The sequence below is a fragment of the Protopterus annectens genome, chromosome 8.part1 (assembly GCF_019279795.1).
Source record: "Protopterus annectens isolate FY-2018-M chromosome 8.part1, PAN1.0, whole genome shotgun sequence".
In the NCBI taxonomy this organism is placed as follows: domain Eukaryota; kingdom Metazoa; phylum Chordata; order Ceratodontiformes; family Protopteridae; genus Protopterus; species Protopterus annectens.
Window position 1 is genome coordinate 198660895 of NC_056742.1, and position 25230 is coordinate 198686124.

Below are 25230 nucleotides of genomic sequence, written 5' to 3' on the forward strand. Positions count from 1 at the left end.
GCCAACTCTACTCCCTGCATCCTCACCATTCCTCTATCCTTTTTCTCATTCACAAACATATATTCTGTCTTAGTCCTGCTGACCTTCCTCTCATTTCTAGAGCATACCTCCACCTCCCCAGGGCATCCTCAACCTGTTCCCTACTCTCACTGCAGATCACAGTGTCATCGGCAAACATCATAGTTCACGAGGACTCCTGTCTAATCTAGTCTGTCAACCTGTCCATCATCATTGCAAATAAGAAAGTGCTTAGAACTGATCCTTGATATAATCCCACCTTACATATTTACTTCTCTGCCACTCCCGATTTCCTCACATAATACCACAACTCCCCTCTAGGCACCCTGTCATTTGCTTTCTCTAAGTCCACAAAGACACAACGCAAGTCCTTCTGACCTTCTCTATACTTCTCCATCGACACCCTCAGAGCAAACATCATATCTGTAGTACTCTTTCCTGGCATGAAACCATACTGCTGCTCATTAATCATCACCTCCCTTCTTAACCTAGCTTCCACTACTCTTTCCCATTACTTCATGCTGTGTCTCCATCTGTAGTTACTACAGCCCTGCACATCACACTTATTCTTAAAAATTGGTACCAAAACACTTCTTCTCCACTCCTCAGGCATCCTCTCACTTTCCAACATTTCATTAAACAATCTGATTAAAAACTCGATAGCTTACTTCAGGCTAAAAGGAATTCAAATCTATCCGAAGACCTTCTACAGCATTTGGAATTTGTCATAGCAGTGCTAAGATGGTATTCTGTGAACGAAATAAAGTCCAGTCTAGTACCCTCTCAAGACATGTGCTTTCTGGGTGTGAGACTGAATACAGCAGCCCAGATGGCCTTTTTACCCCCGGACAAACAAAAGAATCTTTCCAGTTACTTCCATCAACTATCTCTTCAGTCGGGCTGACTGCAAGGACAGTCCTTCAAGCCTTAGGGTTCATGGCATCTTGTATTCTGGTGCTTCCCAATGCCAAACTGCATATGAGGAAGCTACAATGGTATCTCAAAAATGTATGGACACAGCACTGCCAGGATTTGGACACTGGTCATCCATAATACCTTGCATTCAAAAGGAATTTTTTGGTTGGCTCAGGAAGGTCACCTAAACAAAAACAAGGGACTCTCTGTGACCAGAGGCGAAGCCAGATCAAATTCTACAGACAGATCAGACATTGCTTGGGGAGCTCATCTAAATGGAAAGTGGATACAAGACAAGTGGCCTGCCAGACTACAGCATCTACATATCAACATGAAGGAGATGTTAGCAGTCCAGTTTGCATTAATGGCTTTCAAGGAGTTACTTCTTCCAGGACAGGTGTTGATTCTAACAGACAACACAACTGTCATGTGGTACATCAACAAACAACCCATTGTGCAGGCAAGCAATGATTTTATGGGAGACAGCTTGCAACTAACTCTTCACAGAACCTTAGCAGATGTGAAACTGGATCTTCATGTATTTCAAAAGTTGACAGTGTCCTGGGACTGGGGAACCCAGACATAGATCTGTTCACTTCTCCACTAAACCACCAGCTGCCAAAGTTTTGCACAAAGAGGTTTCATCACACAGCTTGGAAAGTGGATGCTCTTTCTTTCAGTTGGAAAAATCTTCATGTGTATGCGTTTCCACCTCTGCCTCTTCTTCCAAAGGTGCTTCTAAAGGTCAGACAAGACAAGCCAAGGATGATTTTAATAGCTCCAGATTGGCCTCGGCAGCACTGGTACCCATTACTGAGGACAGTCTGTAAAGAAGCCTCCATGGCCCTTACCCTTGATTCCACATCTGTTGTCTCAGGTCTCTCGAGGCTCTGCTCAATGTCAAGCTTCACTCTCTTCATCTAACAGCCTGGCATATTCTGTTTTGAAAGACAGCAGGTCTCAACTTCCTCAACAAGTTTTAAATGTGATTATGGAAGCCAGAGAGACCTAGTACAAGGAAAGTGTACGCAGACAAATGGAAGAGATTTTTATTTTGGACTGCAGCAAAGAATTTGGAGATTTTGGAGCCTAATTTGAGTGTGGCTCTTCAATATCTTACTGAGTTATTGGACAAAGGTTTGTCTTTCTCTTCCATTAAGATTCATGCTGCAGCAATTTCAGCTCACTATGATTGTGACCCACCATTGTTTTCACATCCTTTGTTCAAGCAATTTCTTAGAGGGCAAAGAATATAAGACCCCCACGAGCTCCTACTTCCTGCTTGGGATCTCAATTTTGTGGTGGAGAAACTTACTCTACAACCTTTGAGCCTGCAGCTACTGCTGAACTGAAATACTTGTCATGGAAGACTGCTTTTTGTTGGCCATTACTTCTGCAAGAAGGGTTTCTGAGTTACAGGCCCTTATGGCGGTTGAGCCTTTTTGATTTTCATAAGGATAGGGGATCATCACTACTCCTTCCTTTGTACCTAAATAAAGTGTGTGTGTGTGGCTTTAAACCAAAAATTCATTTTTTATTTTTGCAGATCCCCAATAAAGGGGAAAAGATTTTGAAAACTTTTTTTAGCACAGAGCAGGCAGTGCGTTATTAGGCAGTCTCAGCAGTTGTTTGTTTCTTTTGCCTGTGTCAAAACAAACTATTTCTAGATGGATTGGTGTTGCATTACATTTTGTTATTCCCATCATGCATTCCACTAGGGCTACTGCCACTTCAACAGCGATATTTTGGAGGCAGCTACTTGGAGTTCAGTGCATACTTTCTCTAAGCATTTATCTTCCTTCTCTACTCTAAGTCTAGGGCTGGTTTTGCCACAGCTATTTTGCAGGGCATGTTGTCAGTTCCTGCTTCCTTATGATTTGCCAGCCTCCCTTACCTCTGCTTTGGGATTCTAGACTGCAGCAATGTGGAATGAAGAACATAGTACAGTTTTGTACCTACCATAAATGTAGATGTTCGAGGATCCACATTGCTGCAGTCCACCCTACCCTCCCTCCTTTCCTCTGTATTTAGGGGTGGTTGTGTAGGTGAGGTTATATTCTGCTAATTTTGTATATTTTGTATATATATATTTTGGTGCAGGTATGTTGGGAGTTTTGGTTTTGGCCTTATCTTTCAGGGTCTTCTGACATCTGGGGCAAGAAAAGACTGAGGATATGGCGTCGGTCATGCGCGCAGTACCCTGGCGGCACTGGTCAGTCTAATCTGCGCCCTGACCACGTCAATACGCCTTGGTATTACTGGGCCGACGACTGACTGCCGGACTACCCAATAGTTAGGACTGCAGCAATGTGGATCCTCGAACATCTACATTTATGGTAGGTACAAAACTGTACTTTTTATCATTTTTAAACTGTGACTTTATGTGTATTTGTACTTCATTTTGATCATTGGATTGAGTAAAGGATTTTTTCATTATTCGGGCTCCATCTCGTTGGATACCACCCTGCATCTGCTGTTCATTCCACTGCCATTTCTCCTAAGCACCTCCATGCTTCCACTCATATGTCATCTGGACCCACAGTCTCCCCATTCTTCATCCTCTTCATAGCTGTCCTTACCTCCTCCTTGCTGAACCGCTGCACTTCCTGATTCACTTTCCCCACATCATCCAACCTTCTCTATCTCTCATTCTCTTCATTCATCAGCCCTCAAATTACTCTTTTATCTGCTCAACACACTCTCCTCACTTGTGAAATGAATGCAGATATATGTACTTAATTTAAAACTTTTAATTTAAATATCCTTTGTTGACCAGATTAGTGCTACTAGGCTAGTAACATCTTTTCAGCAGAGACCCTTGGTAGTTTTTATACTATTAGGGGAAATTTGGCAAGACCTTTGGAAACTCCCCTTCCCCTACTCTTATACTATTAGGGGAAATTTGGCAAGACCTTTGGAAACTCCCCTTCCCCTACTCTTATACTATTAGGGGAAATTTGGCAAGACCTTTGGAAACTCCCCTTCCCCTACTCTTATACTATTAGGGGAAATTTGGCAAGACCTTTGGAAACTCCCCTTCCCCTACTCTTTTCAACAGCTCAGGTGAATGTAAAAGATATACTAGCACCTACCTTTAACACAGACAGATGGGCCCTCAGGTTAGCATCTCATCCAAAGGACGGCATGAAATTCATCATGCTTTATACATTAAGACAAGCAATAATGAATTTGTGCACTACACTATGTATGACTGTTATATCAGCCTATCACTGGATATAGTTAAATAATTAAAAAAAAACAGGTAAATGCTAGCATAATAGCTATGGTAGCAATGTAAAGCATTTAACTTGCCACACTGAATGAATTTAAAACCAAAAATCGTTCAAGTGCCTTGAAGTATATTAATTGCTCTGAATAAAGGTATACTATACTTAAATACCAAAATCTTTTTCATATGTCAGCAAATTTTGGTAGCTCTGTTATTTTGATTAAAATCAACTATATTGAAGATCTATGGAACAAAAAAGAAAGAAAAGAAAACAGTTGCACTTGATTCATGGCAAGCATGGACAACCTCTGAGAGAGTGTCAAGGCCTGCTCTAAATGAACAGTCCTACTCTGCTTGAACTGATCTATCTACAATCTTAATATATTTTTTTTAAACCAAACTTTATTACATTAGATTGCCCAAAATTAAATATCAAATAAATGAATCAGTCCAAAGACTCAGAATTCACATGGAGGTTGACATAAGTACTGTAATCTAAAAGCCTTTAAAGCCTATATAATAATCTGCAGTAAATCACCACAAGCAGACCATTTCTCCACAGCTTTTTTTTTTTCAGAACAGATCTTCCAAACTGAGTTCTTTTGAATAAAGCTTAACAAGAAAGATAACATGCCTATAATTACTTTTGTGCTTTCGTTCAGAGATTTTTATTGCTGGGTTATATATTATCGTGTGGCTATGGTGGCAGACTAGATGCACATTCTATTAGTCTTTCTCTAACCTGAAATATCCCTGAGATGAGGTATTATCTCACTGATGTGCTGTCCTTCACGACTACAAAACTACAGGTCCCATATTCAGGCCTCTGCATTGGAGGGAAGGACAAGAGCATGTGCATGTAATCCTCATTATTCATGCCAATATCTCATAGGTTCATAGGTTCATAGGTGTGTACTAGGCTAATGGACTTGGAACCTTTACAAGCCTAGCCCATAGAAGTGCCCTGGCATTGTGCCACCCGACATTAGTTCCCAGTGCCTCTATCAAGTAGAGCCACTGGAATGATCCCTGGGGTGAACTTTCTATTCCCCATCCACTCATCAAGATTTCTCTTGAAGAGGGGAAGTGAGGTGCTCTGTTTGACATGTATGGGAAGTCTATTCCAGAGCATGGGCAGTCTCTGGGTTATGAACCTGCCCCTTCAGCATGTTCTGTTGCTTGTGGTAATGAGGTTGAGGTCTCTGGAGCATGTGGTGTGGAGGGACTGGGGTTTCTTTAAATATAGCATTTCTAACAGAGTTGGGTCAGACATGACTTTGTAAGTCAAGCAGAGATCACCTCTTAGTAGACAATATGCGACAGAGAACAGCTGGAGCTTTTGGAGTCTGTCCATGTAGAACATGTGTTTAAGGCCTAGGATCCTCTTTGTGAGGTACTTTTGTGGCCTATCCATCTGATGCATGTGTCTAGTGAGGTACATGCCAAATGGGGCATTATACTCTATGACTGGCCTAATGAGGGAAGAGTAGAGAGAGAGAGATGATGACCTCTTTCTTCTTGGATGCAAAACAGTTGGTAATGAGATGTGCCACATAGAAGGACATTCAGAACACAGTAGCAATTTGGTGGTCGAAGGAGAGGTTGCTGTCAACCTGTGTCCCCAGATCTCTTATAATGCCTTCAGTGTTCAGTGGACTCCCATCGATATGGTAATTAGTGGGAACTGAGTTTTTCACAAAGGGGATGACAATACATTTTTTGGCATTAAGCGTAAGGCCATGGTTTTGACACCAGTCATTGGTCTCATTGAGCCTTTTCTGCAGGATGTCTATGTCACTTGGGGAGTTTGTAGTCATCTGCAAACTTGGTCAGCCAGAGTCCCTCCATGTTGGCCTGGACTTTTGCGAAGTAGATACCAAACAGGAGACGATTGAGGACCTATCCCTGTGGGATTCCACTTGACTGGTCGGCAGTCTGACTTGGAGTCCACTACTTTCACACTGTGGATTCTACCTATGAGCCAATTTGCAACCCACCTAGTGATATAGGGGTTGATGCCTAGTTTGGTGAGTTTATCAATAATTCCTGAGTGAGGAATGGTATCAAAGGCCTTGGCAGATCAAAGTAGGCTGTATGAACTGCCTTGCCCTCATCCACAGGTCTAGTGACTGACTCAAAGTCAGCCAGGTTGGGCAGGCATGACCTACCTTTCACAAAACCAAATTGTGTGGGATCTAGAGTCTGGAGATTCTCTATATCCTTGTTAATTAGGTCCATGATGATGCACTCCATAGCCTTACATATCAGACTCATCAGGCTAATTGGGCAATAATTCCCAAGGTCTGTAGTCGCTACCCCTTTATGGAGATGGATGACTATAGCAATGCGCCATTCAGTAGGGGCAAAGCCTGAGGTGAGGCTGTGATTAAACAGCATACAGATGTGGTGCCAGTTCACTTTGTATTTCATGCAGAACACATCCAGAAATACTGTTGCATCCCATGGAAGCTGTATTCTTGGCCTTGGACAATGCAGCTTTAACCTGTGCTGCAGTAATGCTGGGTGCCTGGCATTCTGCCAGTATTGTGATTCACCTATTTGATCAGCATGGCTGTGAGTTGTTGGAGTGCCTGGTCAAGTATCATCAAAAAGACACTGACGTTCTAGTTGGCGAAGCAGATAAGTTGAATTGTGTCATTTCTAATAATCTGCTTTTCCTACAATATAAAAATGAATGTTTGGATATAATTAATAAAGTAAATAGAGACATTATCAATATAAAACAAAATAAAGAGAAAAAGTTTGAAAGAGACCGTGTTGCTTACTTGGAAGGGAGGGTGTACCCTAAACCACCGGTAGCCAATAGGAACAATAAATGCGATGATGGACAAAAAGGGAAGGAACTTGCGAGATATGATCATCAAGCCTATACACCAATGGATGTCCCTTTAGGAATGAGTGAGGAGAATGGGCCCAGGAGATCAGAGTGGATTCACAATCAGAAGGAGAGGCAGAACAGGGGGAATTACAACCCTAATGGAACCAACAAACTGCTCACTGGCAAGACCAGTGATTCCATGGCCAGTACCGGGGGTAGATGTTTCATTCACTTCCTGAGACAGTCTTGCCAATTAAGTTGAAGCTGATAATGGAGCTTGCACAACTGTTAACAATGAAGCAGGTGACTTTGCAGTTTATAATTATAGTGATTGTGACTGCAATATTGATTATGCAAACTTGTTGAGTAAGGGTGAACTTTTTGTGCCAATCGCCAACATTAGTGTGGACAATTTGATTATCAACTTGAAATTGTTTCTGAGGAAAGTTAATTTTAAGATTTCATTTGGAGGGGAACTTGAGGTGTTGTGGACTGTCTTAAAATGGAGGAGTACATTTAATCCCCCTCTGCTCCTACCTTTAATTATTTTTGAAAGATTAGTGGAGTTTGAATTTAGGAAATTAGTATCTGAGAGTGTTTTTAACAGGGGGAACTTAAATGATCATGAGTTCCAGTTGCTAAGGAAGATGAAAACCCTAAACCGACCCCCTGGGCAAATATGTTGATACCATCTTGAAAAATTGTTTGCAACATTTTGAGCATATTTGCAAAGACTCTTGGGAGTTTTTGCTGAAACTGAGAAATGTCGAGTATTCTGACAATTGTGAGTTCCTTACCGTGGATCATGTGGAGCTTTTTAATGTGATTTCCCATGAATTGGGGTTGGAATGGTTCCATGATTTTTTATGGGAATGTACAACCTGGACAGCAATACTGTTAATGTAATACTTTGTATGGAGTTGGCTTTGAAACATGACTGTAAATGGGAGGGTCAATATTTCAGGCAAAGGAAGGTAGTTGCCATGGGGGGGTGCATGTGCCACTATTTTTGCTAACATCATATTATTGCAATGGAAAAGGCACATCTTATTTAGACATTTTGAGGTCAAACTCTGGAAATTATACCTACATTTCCTAGATGATATTTTTATAATATGGGACAGAACTGTGGAGGAAATAGGAGTTTTTATTGAATATATGAATTCCACCACTCCCTTCCTAAAATTTACCTACACATTTAACTCCTCTTCCATTAACTATTTGGATGTTTCCATCTCTAAAGACCAAGAAGGAAAAAGATGGGTGAGTACTATTTATCGAAAACGTACCTATAGCAATAGTATTCTACACTATGAGAGCAATCATTCCCCACACCAAAAATTTGGGATAGTCAAGGGCCAGCATATAAATCTAGCCTTTATGGTTTCTACATGTGATGATTTTACAAGGGAATGTGAAGTTCTAAAAAGTATGTTTATTCATAGGGGTTGCCCAAAAAATGATTATGGAAGTGTATGAAAATATCAAAGAGAAAAGGGAGAAAGGGGAGATAGTGCCACTTATTAATTCTACCATCACCTCACTAGGGGATATAGTTGTGGGTAATCCAAAAGGAACCCAAGATATCAAAGGAGCTTTCATTACAGATTTCTGCAATGAGGCGTATGAGATTAGGAACATCTTGTATAAAAATTGGAATAGTTTCCCATTTTAAGGAGGTGGCTACACTATTGAGAGAAGTCCCCCGGGTGGTGTTTAGAAGGTGTAAAACCTATATGAATTATTTTGAACGTGTGACATTAGATTGTGAACCATACCATAGTAATAAAAAATGAGGGACTTATAAGTGTGGGGGTTGTACACAATGTAGAGTAATATTGGAGGGTGATCATATCTTGGTGAATCATATGCACATTAGGTCTAGGGCCTACAGTAATTATACCTCTATAGGGGTAATTTATGTGGCCGGGTGCCAGAGTTGCAATAATTTTTTATGTTGGAATATGTAGGACAAAATTTAGACAATGCATATATGAGCACCTTTTGTATATCAGAAAGGGGGAACACAGAAATGCCCTAGCTAAACACGTTATGGAATTTAGCAACCATAGTTTTTGTTTTTTCATTTTATAAAGTGTAGTGAGGGACTTCACAGGGGGGGGGTGATGGGAAGATATCTATTACGAAAAGAACTATGGTGGCAGATAACATTGAATGCCACCTCCCCCCTGGGTTGAATGAGGCCCTTTCTATATCCAGTATTTTAAAGCTCAAATCTTATATTGTTTAATTTGTTAATAAGGTTGTATTTATTGATATGTGTTTGATTTTGTATTAAGGTTTCCTATCACTATGTTTAATGTGTATGCTTTTAGTGAAAAGTGTTGAAACTTAAAACACTTATTTTGATGGCGTTTTTTTATTGGGTCATGTAACATTGGGGAAGGTATTTAAGGATGGTGATTAGGAATGTTTAGTGATTCTGTGGAAGTTTTTTTAAAGAAAGCGCTTAATCCTTGGCTGTGTTTTAATAAACTTGTGTTTCAACTTTGGAATACTCTCCGATGTGTTCTTGGATTTTCCTCTGTACTTACCTGCTGTGGATAGTCATGTATTTATGTATGTGTTCATACAGTGAATTGGTGTATGATTTGGCAGTCATGCATCTATTTTCCATTGTCATGGGTACCGTGAAGTTAGCCACCTCTGTTTTTAGGAGCCCAAAGTCAGCTTTGGAGATGTTTTTCATTGTGGTTACTTTTGCGGGGGGTGTGGGTGAGATGTGATTTCCATGATTAGTTTGTGGATGGATCTAACCAGGGATGAATTCACTATTGGTGTAGAGCAATGGTTGCCATGTTAGTAATAACCAGGTCAAGGATGTTGCTTCCTCTAGTGGGGCTAAGAATGAGCTGGTCCAGGGCATTGGAAGTGATGAATTCCAGGAAGCGTTCAGCCAGTGTATTGGTGCATAAGTAGTTTTGCTAGTTGATTGGGGGGTATTTGAAGTCATCTAGCATAAGAGTTTTGGGTTGGATGCTAATAGTTTCCAAGGTGCTTAGGAATGTGGAGTGAGAGTCTTGGGACATGGTTTGGGACCTATAGCACGCTACAGCCTGAATCACTATCTTACCCAATGTTAGTTGTACCTGAAGTATCTCAGATGCATTATGCTGGGCTACTAGTCTGGAGGTGTGCATATCCTTTATGAACATGAAGACACCACCACCTTTGGAGTTTCGGTCCCTGTTCTGGGGCCAAAAGGTGTGGAATAAGTTATAGCCTGGTAGCGCAGGGGTCCTTTCTGCTGCTTTAAACCAGGTCTACATTGCAGCACAAATGACAATGTTCTCCATTTTGAAGAGTGCTTTGAGCAATTGCATCTTGGGATTTAAACTTCTAGCATTGAGCAGCATGATCTTCAGATTGCATTTATTTATAGCTGTCATGGTGGTAATTTGTTCTTTGGAATATTGCCTAAAAAGGCACTATAGGGGTGGCAAGAGCCTTAGCCAGTATCCAGAAACCCAGGTGTGCAGGCAATCTCTGGCAAAGCATTGAGGTGTGTTAATCATATCATCCAAAGCAGACAGATGCTGGATCCCTTTAAAATGACATCAGAAACTTAGCCAATTGTTGAAGTCAGTCATTTTCTGCTTGTACTGTGGTATCATTCTGGGCAACAGTAGGATGCTGCTCAGAGCTAGGGTCATACCTGCCTTGGCCACATAATCTGAGAGCTCATCCATGTCTCTTTTCATTTAGTACAGGGAGGTGCATCTCAGGTAATGCACACCCACATGGACAGTGACAGAGTCATACTTGTACTTGCTGTGGAGTGACCTGAGTGCATGTGTTATGTGTCAGATTCTGGCACCTGATAGACAGCTGACTGTATGTTTCTCCTTATTCAACCTAGTGAGAGGGACATCATTGTGTCTCACTATCGAGTCCCTTATTATTAGTGTAGTGGGCAAGCTGTTTTGCCTTTTGGGTTTAGGTTGAGGGACACATAGTGTAGGTAAGCTATGTGTCTTGTGATTTGCGCTGCGTTGTGGTGGTCGAGTGCATTTATGCCTTGAAGGTCTCTGCTGTTTGGGTAGATTTCTATTGACAGCCTCCACAAAGGTGAGTGTGTGGTTTGTGTTTTTATGTGAGAGCTCTGATGGTGGGTGTTCTGGAGGGCTATGTGTTGCATGTGGTGAGGTCCAGGTGTTGACATTCTCCTCTTGACTAGCTATTCCGGTCTTGGCTTGAGAGTGCATGGCTTCCAGTTTGGATATATAAGTGCATCTCTCACAAGTCTGAGTGTTTGGAGGTAAGAGGAGAGGGTTGTTTGTGTAAATGAGGCAGTTGCTACACTGCCTCAGAATGTCCAGGTTCACCAGGTTAATAGGAGAAAGCACAGGGAACTGACCTTTAGACATGCCAGGAGGGATGGTCATTATTTCTAAGTAATGGAGCTGTTTTCTTTTCTATTCCATTTACAGAAAAAATGTCACTCAAGGTGTCTGAGTCTGTACAGAGCACTGCCAAACTCTTGAGGGGGAAACTAATACATAGACCTTGAAAATTTAAGGATGAAGTATTTAGGAAGATATTCTAAAATTAGAAAGAAATCAAGCAATACTTCCTGAAAAATAAAGAATTAGCTTGTCAAGAATGATGAAAAGAGGGAAGTCGCATGAATGGCTACTGCCTGGATACTACTAATGGCGGTATCAGCACAGCTTCACTCTGTTGGGATACAATACTCCAATACTCCTTTGCTTCTTCTCTCACCAGAAGCAAAATGTTAGCACCAATCCCAAGAAGAGAAGCAGGCCACGGTCTGTTTGGTGATAAAAAGTCTTGTCCCAAATGATGCAAGGGTCTGCAGGCTTGTAGTCTTTTTCTTGGAGATGCCTCAAATAGCAACCAGACCAATCAGGTATGTTAAGCACAACACTCAGTCTCCAACCAGAAAGACTCAGGAATCAATGCACTCTGCTCCTACTCTCACCAGGATCAGAATATAAGCACATATTACAAGCTGCCACCTATAAAGCAGTTATTAAGCTTTCTGGTGATCAGCAGTCTCCGGGAAATAATGTAACTGCACTCCTTCACTCACCACGTGAAAGCAGAAGCACTAATCCCAAGATGACTACTGAGAGGCAGAATGTGGGATCTCCAATAACTGGTGGTCTTACAATAAATTCTTAAAGGTAAGATGAAAAAAATGGTTTAGCCTAAACACTGCAGTGTGCACTAGAGGAGTTAGATGTGAAAGTATGTAACTTAAGTTTTACCTGCCTAAAAAGTTAAGTTTTAGTGGAGAGTCACTATTTTTAAAACAGTAAGATAGACTGAAAGAGGGTGGTCACTTTTGTATTCTGGTACTATGGGAATACAGTAGGATGGCCAATAAATTTAAATAGTCGAAGGGCAGTGATTTCACAAAATGATAATGTTGTGCTTACACCATCCAGTAAAAGCAGAGAGAAAATGTGATACATGGTCAAATTACCATAAGGGGCAGGCAACTAGAAAGACAGTAGTGTTTAAGAACACAACAATAACTGGGTGAGAGGGTGCGAAACATTTCTGTCTGACTCACAAAAGACATAGCTGTGGTCTCTTTTCAAGTTTTAATATTCAGTTAAAAGCAGAATACAAGTAAAATACAGTGTAAAGAAAACAAACCATAGTATACAAAATAGAAAAAGGCAATAAAGTAATACAAAATACAACAAATAAAAAGCAGACTAACATTTCCCTCAAAGCAAACTGTAGCAGAGTCTGGGTGAGCCTTTCCAGTAAAACTCTGAAGTGTTTTATTTTACACTTTAAATAGAAGGATTAGTTCCTAGCTCCACCCCCTCAGTTCACAGATGATTAACCTTAACTGATCTGTTCTAACTTATGTGTGACTCTGCTCTAATTTCTGTCTGACTCACAAGAGACAGAGCTGCGGTCTCTTTTCAAGTTTAATATGCAGTTAAAAGCAGAATACAAGTAAAACACAGTGTAAAGAAAACAAATCACAGTATACAAAACAGAAAAAGGCAATAAAGTAATACAAAAATGCAACAAATAAAAGCAAACTAACCTTTCCCTCCCAGCAAACTGTAGCAGAGTCTGGGTGAGCCTTTCCACTAAATCTCAAGCAAATTGATTGTGCTGCAATTTCTGAAATGAAGAAGTCTTTCTGGTATCCACTCCTTTTTAAAGAGTGAGACAAAGTCACACAGTCGCACACACACTCAAGCCTATGGACAATTTAGAGTGTCCAATCCACCCACTGCATGACTTTGGAATGTGAGAAGAAATTAGATCACTCAGAGGAAACCCATGCGAACATAGTGAGGACATGCAGACTCCATACAGAGGGTCCCCACCTAAGAATCAAACTGGGAAACCTCTTGCTTTGAGGCAACAACACTTTCCACTATGCCACTTTGCTGCCCTAATCTGTTATGGTAATAAATGCCAGAGAGTTTGGAAAAGAGTGGAGCACATCAAACATTGATGCCAAAGATGGATGAACTGACTTTGTTTGATACAAGTCTTCTAAGAGTATAAGGATAGCTGCCTGGTACATAAGTAGACCAGATAAGTCTATGCCCCCTTGTTTTTGAGTTACACAATGTATTGCTAATGTGCACCTGACCCAATAGAGAGATCATAAGAATTGAAGGATCATTTTGTCTTTTTTCCTTAAAGTCCTGTAAGGAATCCAAATAGGAAGCCCTTGAATTGGATAGAAAAGATAACGGTATAAAACCATTTTGATTAATAGGAGCTGCAGATCATATCAAAGGTTCCATTTACCCCTGTCCTGAAGACACTGTTCAAGATTCTCTTGGATGAATTTCATATTCTGTATTTTAATCTCACCTGGTGCCAAGGCAAAGACAAGCCTGCAGATTATAAACAAATTTTGCAAGTTAAAGTCTTCTGTGGGGAGTGACATATTGTATAAGATTATAATTGACTTAGTGGGATTTGCTTTGTAGATTGAGACAAACTGCCATTATTCAAGGATCCTTCAAGTAGTGGGTAAAGAATACACTGGCTATTTCAAATAAATTACAAGGTAGTCTAGAAAAACGATTATCCCACTACAATCGTCAGCAATGACATGCTGCTCATTACATCAAGATAACCCCTTAATCAGGGTTTGCACTATAGCAGCTCAATAAGCCTGATGATAATTGGCAGAGATATATGTTTTGATGTTGGCACATTCCACAAGTTTTAATAAGGTTACTATATTGTATAGTTTTCCCAGTCTCGATATTAGACCCTCACAAAATCTAATTAGCCCACCCTAACAGCGTTGCTCCCATTTATTCTCAGTTAAGCACCCTGTTGAAGCATGTAGAAGACCTTAGTAATTCTAGACAGTGCCTTGTTCTCAGTTGAGGGAAATTCCATACAATCACCTGAGTAAAAATTAGTTTCTTCTTGCCTAGATTCTGTGACCATAGTGGCTAGCTGCATCAAATCAGTAGTGGTAATAAACCTATTTAGTGGCTTTACAGTCAAAAGAAAGAGAAAACAGGAAAAAGCCTGCCTTATTTCATAGCCTTAAAAGGTGAAAAAGCTAGTGAGGTTGCATAATGTTTGTGTGTGAGCATGTGTGTGTGTGTGTGTGTGTGTGTGTGTGTGTGTGTGTGTGTGTGTGTGTGTGTGTGTGTGTGTGTGTGTGTGTGTGTGTGTGTGTGTGTGTGTATATGGTTACACTCAAAACATCAAAAACTCATTGCATCTAAATTCAAAACATCGAGACCACAGTATCTAAAACCCAGAACATCTAAAACTCATAACATCGAAATTCATAACATTGAAAATGTATAATATGGAATAGTGTATTATGATCATGAAATGTGTAAATGTCATAGTTTAATCTGTTATTCTTGTGGTATCAATATGAGATGTTGTAGTTTTTATTTATATAGTGTAGGAATTTATAATATTTATATAGTGTTTATTTTGCCACTCAATATGTGGTTTTTAGGCCATACAGATAAGTGATATAGACATTTGTGTATATTCTTTATGGTTATCATGATACAGCGGGGTTAGGAAATTAACTTTTTCCCACTGTAATACAATCTCGGAGTTGGTATATTTAATTTATGGGGGGGTGTGGGGGGTACATGGGGGCTTGCCCCCCTGCAGAAACGTAGTGAAAAGTATGCTTGTTAGTTTGGTGTTATAGGTCAAGGGGGTGTTATTTTCATGTGATTTGTAGTGTGCGATGTTGTGATGCAAAGTTTCGATGTTATGATTTTTAGATTTTCTGGGTTGTAGATGTTGTGGTCTCAGTGTTTTGAATTTAGATGTTATGAGTTTTAGATGTTTTGAAGTGTAACTGTGTGTATGTATGCATATATATATATATATATATATATATAGGTATTATATATATATATATATATATATATATATAAATATATATATATATATATATATATATATATATATATATATATATATATATATATATATATATATATATATATATATATATATATATATATACATATATGTATGTATATATATATATATATATATATATATATATATATATATATATATATATATATATATATATATGTATGTATGTGAAAAAGAGGTTGAGGATGGATGGAGATATAGCAGATTGGCATATGAGAGGCTTATCCATCTACAAAACCAAAAGCTAATCTTCATTAGCAAGACTTAAATAAAAATATATTTCCATTTTAGGGTGTAAAATAGCTTAATAGCATCAAAAAGGGACCCTGCATCTGTAGATAAGGTACAATATTTTGTCATGTCTCTTAACATGTATCTCAGTAGGTCATGCTACCCCATCCTTTTTTGATATCTGCATGTAAGATTCTCACCATGTCCAGCAGAAGGGCTTTCTATTTCCCAAATCTGAGGAAAGATCTTCATGTCACAATTAGCCAATGAAGTTGAGATAGAATTCCACATAGAACTGTTTTTTTTTCACCTGTTTTCCATGTACTTCTATAATGCTCTCCATAATTTATTTCATTAAACCCATCCGTCTCTCAAACTTCTGTATAAAGCTGTCAGCAAAATGTTGGGAATAAAAAAGGTGACTACCAGTGTACTAACCATGGCACATTTTAAAAAATTCCAGTTGTTAAGTGCTTTCATTCATCTGCAAACATGTTTTCATCAGTACAAACGAAAAGCAGGGGATAAGCTGTCATATATTTATTTGTTTTTAATATAATTCTGATATTAAAGAAAGACTGAAGAAAAATTACGGCAAAGACATGAAAAATAATTTAAGGACAAAAAAAGAAGGACCTATAAATGTGGTCACTGTAGTCATTAATGAAGAAGAAATTGAGCTATCCAAATAGTTTAGAACTCTATTTTATTTGCATTGCCTATAGAAATGCTTGCAGAAATAATATGCAATAATCTAAGAATAAAAGGAATAGAAGCCTATGACCAGTTGTTTGTCTTTTTGGCTTTTCCCTGTTAGGGGTCATCACAGCGGAACTCCGGTCCGCTAATGATTTGCAGTCAATTTTTATGGTGCCGAGTTGCCAGCTCGACGCCCAACCTTCAGCGAAGGTATGCCCATTCACGCATGTCTTTTGGAGGCCACTCGACCCCGAGGAGGACATGCAGACTCCACACAGAAGGCACTCCAGCTGAGAATCGAACAGAAGAACCTCTTGCTATGAGGTAACAATGCTACCGCTGTAGCGCCACGAATATACAGAAGTCTATGACCAGTACACATCTAAAATAATGCTTTTTGCTGATGATATTTTATTAAACCTATCAAATTCCAGAGAGTCATTAAGAGAGCTAAAAGAAGTAATGGAGAAATTTTATAAGATTGCAGGTCTACACTTTAATAGATCAAAATTTCTATTTTTAAATAAGAAAAAAGAACTACAAGTTACAGATAAATCATCATAGGAAAACAAGAACTTATGCTAAATTATTTAGGAATAGTGTTATGCAAAAATATAAATGAAACAATATTAATAAATTATAGAAACATCATTGAAACAATAAAAATATATATATCAAAAGGTAGAACTAAATTATATTAACTTTTGAAGACAGATTGCAATTAATAAAAATGGTCTTATTGCCAAAAATACTATATGTAGCATTAGCAATACAGTTAATTCCTGAAAGATGCATTCTTAAAGAAATAAACTCATGTTTAATAAAATGTTTATGGTATCCCAGAAAGAATAGGGTAGCTCTAACTCACCACATTAGACCCTGGAAACAAGGAGGATTGAACTTCCCAGAAATAGAAACATATATAAAAGCATCTGTGCTTAAAATTGCAATAGATTGGATAAACCCAAATTATTTTGCCAACTGGAAAGAATTTACAACGGCTATATTAACAAATGAATTTAATATGTTAAAAAAATGTTTAATAGTAGACAAATCAAACAAACCCTGGTACATACTATGCATAAAGTATACAATATAATATAACAAAACCTTCTAAAACAACACTGATTAATCATTACATCAATTTCTTTAGGAAACTTATCAATGCAAACATAGATCTAAAACTTTGATTTGACCTTTTAACCCCATTTACCATCACTAAGAACTTTCCTCACAAAATATATAGGGAAACAATAACCTCCTGGGAACAAAATGGATTCTTATGCTGGTTTCAATGTGTAAATAAATTAAATGTTTTAGATATACATATGATAAAAACTGCTTACAATATTCCAACACAGGACTGGTTTACCTTACAAAGCATTCTAATGTACACTCAAGATTTATGCAGATTAATTAATAATTCCTCATTTAAAGATATTCCAAATCTAATATGTTTTCTGTATGAATTTATATATAATAGTTGTGAAAAGAAAAATTCCATTTCAAATCTATATAAAGAGTTAATAACATATAAAACAATTCCCAAACCATCATACTGGCAGTTCTTAACAAAAGGTCAGTCATTGCAGTTAACAGAAGAAATTAAAACTAACATTTTACTATCAGTTAATTACACCTCTAACATGCAGTACTGGAAATTATTTAATTGGAAATACTTACATAAAGCCTTTTTAACACCAGATAGAATTAAAAAGATCAGTACTATTACAAAATGTTTTTGCTGGAGGTGTGAAAAGTCAAATAAAGCAGATTGGATTCATATTTTTTATGAATGTAATAAAATTAAATCGTATTGGAATGGAATCAATCATTTTTTACAAGCTTTATTTAATGAATCCTTTACCTTAACTAAAGTATTTATTATACTAAATGCAAATGAAGGTCCCTACGTGAATAAGACAAATATGTATTTGTTATGGACAATACTTGCTATATCTAGGAAATGCGTAATCAGAAGGTGGAATTCAAATACACCCCTGACCTTGGAAGACTTCTACACATTACTGAAGACAACTGCATTGATGGAAATAAAAATCAAAGAACTACAAATCTATCCCAGGCCATTGGTAAATAATCATTGGAAGAAAGTTATATCTTTGTTGGACACTCTGCAATAATCAATACTGTATCTCTGATAAATAATCTGTTAATTATATATTTAATAACATACATAGTATATAATTGAAAGTCAGGCAATTGTAAATATTGTATATAGTTGTTTAAAATTATATTTAAAAATATTATGTAAATGTTATTTTAATTGAAAATAAAAAAATATTTGAGGGAAAAAAAGAGCTGTAATGTGATCATGCTTTTTTCAAAATGAAAAGTTGAAAAATGTTTTTAATGCTTTTTAGGTATCTTAATATTTAAATTGCATGTTAATTTTTATTTTTTTTTTTTAGAAACATGTTTTAGTGATTAGACGCCTGGACCTTAGTTATGATGTCATTGTGGAACAAGGATGTGTGATGTGATCCTAGTAACTATTTTCAGAATGTGTTTATGGTATGAAACTGTTGCTATGATGAAGTCCAGTTTGCAGCAGGACAATTGCACTTCACAGTTGTGCTATATTAAAGTGTGCCATGGTTTATCCAAGGTGGTCACCTTGTTTATTCCCAAGCATTTTTTGAAAGGTTTGTTGTTTTTATGCTTGGTATTTTAATTCCAGTAATTTGACTTTGACCTCTGAATAAAGGCTATCTGCCAGTTCCCAACATCTTCTTAGGGTGCACTAAAGAACATCCATCTCTTAGCCCTTTACATGTCTCAGGCCATATACTGCTTCCTTAGCAATGACACTGAAACTGGGGATGAAAAAAACATTTTCTTCTGGGTATGTCAGCTGAGAAATATCTCTGTTCCATTAGGTCAGATATTTCATTTATCCTTTGTTGGCTGGATTAGTGTCTGAGAGCCATTATTGAATCCCCAAATGATGTGGATATTCTACAAAAGGGCCTTACAGAAACAGATGCCTGGTGCCAGAGCCATGGGCTCAAGCTTAATGCCAAGAAATGTATCGTTATCCCCTTTGGAAAAAAACCTGTACCCATGAATTACCACATAGGTGGCAGGACACTAAACATCGAAAGTGTGATGAGAGACTTAGGGACACAGGTGGACAGTGGTCTCACTTTTGATAACCACATCTCCACAACAGTCAGGAAATCCTTCTATGTGGCACACCTCATCACTAAGGACTTTTTATCCAGAAAAAAGGAGGTCATTGTCCCACTGTACTCATCCCTCATTAGACCCATTATAGAGTATAATGCCCCGTTTGGTATGTACCTCACTAGACATCTGCAGCAGCTGAAAAGGCCACAGAAATACCTCACTAAAAGAATTACAGGCCTAAAGCAGATGCCATATGCTGACCATCTAAAAAAACTCCAGCTATACTCTGTCTACTCAGAGGCAATCTCTGCTTAACATACAAGGCCATGTCAAACTCTGAGCTGTTGGACATGCTCCACTTAAAGAAATTCCAATCCCTCAGAGCCACATGCTCCAGGGATCTAAACCTTATCATCACAATGAACAAAACATGCTGGAGGGATAGGTTTCTGACCCAGAGACTCCCCATACTCTGGAATAGACTGTCCATACAAGTCAAGCAGAGACGCTTCATTGGCCCTCTTCAAAAGGAACCTAGATGATTGGATGGGAGATAGGAAATTCACCCCAAGGATCATGTCAGTCGCCCTGCTAGACAGGGGCCCAGAGAAGTAAATATTGTGGGAAGAAATATCCAGGGAATTGTTATGGCTAGGCTTGCATAGGCCTTAGAGCCGATAGCCTAGTACCAACCTATGAACCTATGAACCAACCTATGGATACCCATATTAAGTATTGACTTCTTTCTGAGGCCTATATTTTATAAGTACATTATTATAAATATTTTGCCAGCTCAAAACAAAGAGCTTTCCTGGTATTATTATGTAGTACTGATTATTGCTCCATTGTCTTGGTCCACAGGAGCTCAATTGGTACTCTGTCCTTTCAATTGGATTCTATTGATTATTTTTAGCAGACCATGTTTTAGAGGAAGGAGAAATCCACTCACTTAACTTCCCTACCTTACTCCGAATTACCTCCCTGCACACTAAATTTATCCTCTACACTTCTTCACCCACTACTCTTACTCAACCAGTCCTGTCACTCCATTGTTCCTTCCAAAACTCAGTATATCAACTCCCCACTAAGACTCTTTTCAAATACACCACTCTCATCTCATCTTACATCCACCTCTGCATTTCTCCCTTCCTACTTTCCATGCTGCCTTGTCACTTGCCCTATGCCTTTCTACTGTTTTATAATTCTTTATCCTCCTACTTAATTTGTCACTCTAGACAATAGATTATCTATACTAAAATAATGAAAATTGCTAATCTAGTATTCATTAGCTACATGTAGACACAGATTCTAAGCATCCTCTACTACTCGCAGCACTCTTCTCAGATATGCTGTTCCCTCACTAATTCATGCTTATTCCTGTCATATACTTAGCCAGGTTACATCCAACCAACAACCTCTACCCAGCTGCTATCTCTGTAGATACCATACTGGTCCCTCATTCGCAATTAACACCCACTACAACGTTGGTATATTAACCTCCCTTAAAATACATAAAATGTTGACATTTTTAAGAATAGTTATCTATACTGCAACTCATCCCTACAGAAACTAGGTATCAAATCCAAGCTCAAATATAACACCTTCTTTTTACTGTATCTAAAATCTTGTGGTGATATGCACCCTAATCCAGAAACAAAAACTATTCCAAACAAAGAAATTCCACTAAACTCCAAAATAACCCTGATCAACAACCACTGTTAAGACAGCTCTCTGGCCATCACCTCTAATCAAGTAACTTTAGAGGTATTTGTAACAAGAAAATTCTATCCAGAATTGCATGCCTGGAGAGAATATTACAGTCTAGACCAAAAGTCATTACGGAATCCTGTCTTAGATAAGATATAAAAATAGTGAAATCTTCCCATCTGGATACAGCACTCTTGACTAGACAGGACTCAGAATAAAGGAGGCAAGATAGCCCTGAAATGCAAAAATAACTTAAATATCTCCCTGTACCCACTAAACCCTCCCCTGTGTCATAATGCTAAAAAAAATATGTCCTCTTTGAAATTCAACCCCCACAAAAACTTGTGTAAAATTGGTGTATACATATCCCCAGGAAATAACATAAACAACGCTAATGGATTTGTCTCATGAAAATCGACCAATATATCTCAAGAAATGATTAATTATAAGAGACATGAGTACTGATTGGCAAATCATTCATAATAAAAGGCCTACAAATGCAAACTTGTATGGGTTTACCCAACTTTTTTCTACTCTTTCCAGATGCAAGCAATCCACCATTAGGAATTACATCTTTGATTTGATCATGACAAATAAACCATGCCAATGCTATTCCTAACACCCTTAGTGATCAACTGACTATTCTTGCAAAAGAAGAGTATATGCATAACCAAAAAAAACATTGCTATAACCCTGCTTGTAATGTATCCACCTTCAACAAAGGCACTTTCACTGCAAACTTAAAATTAATAAATCTGGGGGGGGATGCTAAACACAAATCAACTGAAATGAAGCAGTAACACTATTTAACACATTTCTAAAAATACTAAATAAGGGTCCATGCATACATACCAAAATAATTAAATCAAATCTGACTCCCTAGCTAACAAAAGAAGCTAAGGAATAAAGCATGGAGAACCTGGAATAAAATCTTATGCCAGCACACAATATAACTTAGAATCATTCCTAAAACCAATTCCAGACTACCAATAAAATACTATATAAAATTACAAACAGCAAATTAAAATAACCCTAAGATATGTTGGTCTACTATCAGCAAACTCTTACATCCAGTCACAACCCAAAATAGCTCTTAAACAGATTAACCAAGATAATGTATTTCTAATCAATTTAGCTCACACTTTGAAAATGATTTTGCCTCTGTCTTAAACCCACAATCTTCTACAACTAGTATTAGGGTCAATGTCAGAACAATGAAAAATCTAACTGTCGAACGCTCACATGAGCGAATAATCAGGAAGTTGAAATCACTATTCACACCCCGCTAAATATATATTCCTACTCCAAGATCACACTACAGTGAGGAAAGGGCAAATTTTCCAGTCTTCACTGTACTGCGATCCCAAAAAATGAATATCGACTTCCTGCTTATTCACTCATGTGAGCGTTCGACAGTTAGATTTTTCGTTCTAAAGTAGACCCTATTATTAAACCACCAGACCCCACTGATCATTCCTAAGCTCTAAACCCATCCCAACCTCCAATAACAGAAAACTACCTAAAACTTTGAAACATCCTACCCGAGACAGCTTACTAGCTGAATATATCAATACCTGCAGATTTTCCTGCATACCAAGTGTCTATCTTAATAAACAGGTCTAACAAGGAAAACTATGTTCCCACTCTGTGGAAAAAATCCTACTCTCTTCCCATGGGAAGGGTGGAAACTCCACTGACCTGCCCAATTACAGGCCCATAGTCATCCAACTCCTCTGTCAAAAATACTTGAAAAATGTATACACTCCCAAGATCTTACCTATATTGCTGAAAGCTCACTATGTTCCCCTTACAAATCCTGGTTTCTGTCCACATCACAGCACCTCTACTACACTACTGAGCTTTGTTATAGCAATAAATCAAAGTAGAAACAACAGTAACCTTGTCTCTTCGATTCTTTGATCTGTTCAAAGCCTTTGACATGGTGTCACAACAAAAATTACTATGCAAGATATCTTCTGTATGCCTTGATAAACTCTTACTATACTAGTTTAATAGTTAACTCTGAAACAACAACCTAAAGCAGCAAAACAACATCTCTTTTTTTCTTCTAGTTCCATGAGTCTCTATTTAGGTCACCTACTTTTTAATGTATTCATTAATGACCTGCATTTAGCAACCGAACAAGAAACCATCATCCAATGTGCAGACGATTTCACAGTCATCTGCTCCACCAACAACATAGTTAAGTTACAATAGTCCACCCAAGACGTTATCACACAGTTTGCAAATTGGAGAACTGATTTATAGCTCCTACTAAACCCCAAAAAGTCCAAACTCATCTTATTAGTTCCTAAGCAACTATCTGTTCAAAAAATTCTTTCTCAGTTTTATCACTAAACAATACCAAAATAGAAATGGCAACCCATGTTAGACAACTAGGGGTTACCACTATTGAAAACCTAAAATTCAACAGCCACACAAAACAGAATATAAAGGAAATCAATTAAAAGTTGGCAGCCCTCTGTAGATCCAAAGCATATCTTACAGAGCAAGCTAGGATAAGCATTGCCTGATCACTTCTCAACCGTACTCTTCAATGTACATCCCCCATATGCATCACTTTATAATCTAATCAAGTCTCCTTAATTAGCCAGAGCTGTAATAAAATTGCAAAATTTACTGCCAAACATCATTACAGGATACATCACTGCCTCGCACAAAGCAACTTTATCAGCTGGGATTGCACTATATATCCTGCTTACAACTGGCTTTGACAAGCAAGCTCATATCCATCTATCCATCCATCTATCTGTACTCAACCCCTTTTCCCATTTTGCACATGGGGTCAGAGTGTCACTTTAACAGTGACAGTCATCTCAAGCCAAGATTTACACCGCCGGGTGGCAAGCCTGACCATAGTAGTTCATTCGTACCATTCACTTGCACACACACTCACACCTTCAGCCAATTTAGAATGTCCAATCTACCTACTGCATGTCTTTGGAATGTGGGAGGAAACCAGAGTACCTGGAAGAAACCCACATGACTGCAGGCAAGGCATACAGACTCCACACAGAAGGCATCCCAGCCAAGAATTGAACCGAAGAACCTCTTGCTGTGAGGTGTACCACCGTGGCCCCCCTTATGAATAAGCTCGTATATCACCCAGGATAAATATCTAAGTCTAAATAATATTCTCCTAAAATACAGTCCTGAAAGATCATTATGCTCCTCTGATAAAATGTTCCTAACTATAACTAGATCAAACAATACTCCTGATGACTCAGTATTCTCCTCTGTCTCTAGCTTTCTATCTCGAAAACCTGGAATTCCTTACCTTTCAGTCTTAAGGACTACAGTTAAAGAATCACCTAAAAATACTTGGCTATGCTCTTGTACCTCTCTTGCCATAACTTGAGTGCTGCCTCTCTAAACCTCTTTGACTGGGTCTCTCAACTATCTATATAGCCACTCTATTCACCAAATGGCTCTTGTACTGCTCTTTGTAGTTCAAAGGACCCATCACACTTGCTGACAGCCTTAAAATATACACATTTCTGCCACTAAACCTCTGCCATAAAGCTTTGTAACAAGTTGCATTATATGTTAAACATAAGTAATCTGTTTTCATGTTCTTGCCATCAAATGTAACAGTATACATTTTTATTCTACTGTGTACTATTTCCATATCAGGTATAAAAATCTTGATCAAACTGTGACTTATATTGACTTAAAATGTGTTTATAGTTATTACCTAATATTTCTTTATTATTATTTTAATGTGTACTCATTTTATTGTGGAGCTTTTCTCAACAAGCCTCAGTTAAAAAGAGGCAGCTTGTCTATCCCTTCTGACTATCCCAGTAAACAAAGGCAATAAATAAAAAAATACATTAAAACAAATAAATACTTGCATACAATAAAGTAAAATAAATAAACCAACTGTGGTTTTGCATCTTTGTAACATCAACTCATATATCCTGACTCTGCTAAAGTTGTAGCCAGTATTTACTTTGAGCTTCAGTTATTATCCTTGTACTTTCACCAAAATCCAGCACATTACATTGACATAGATCCT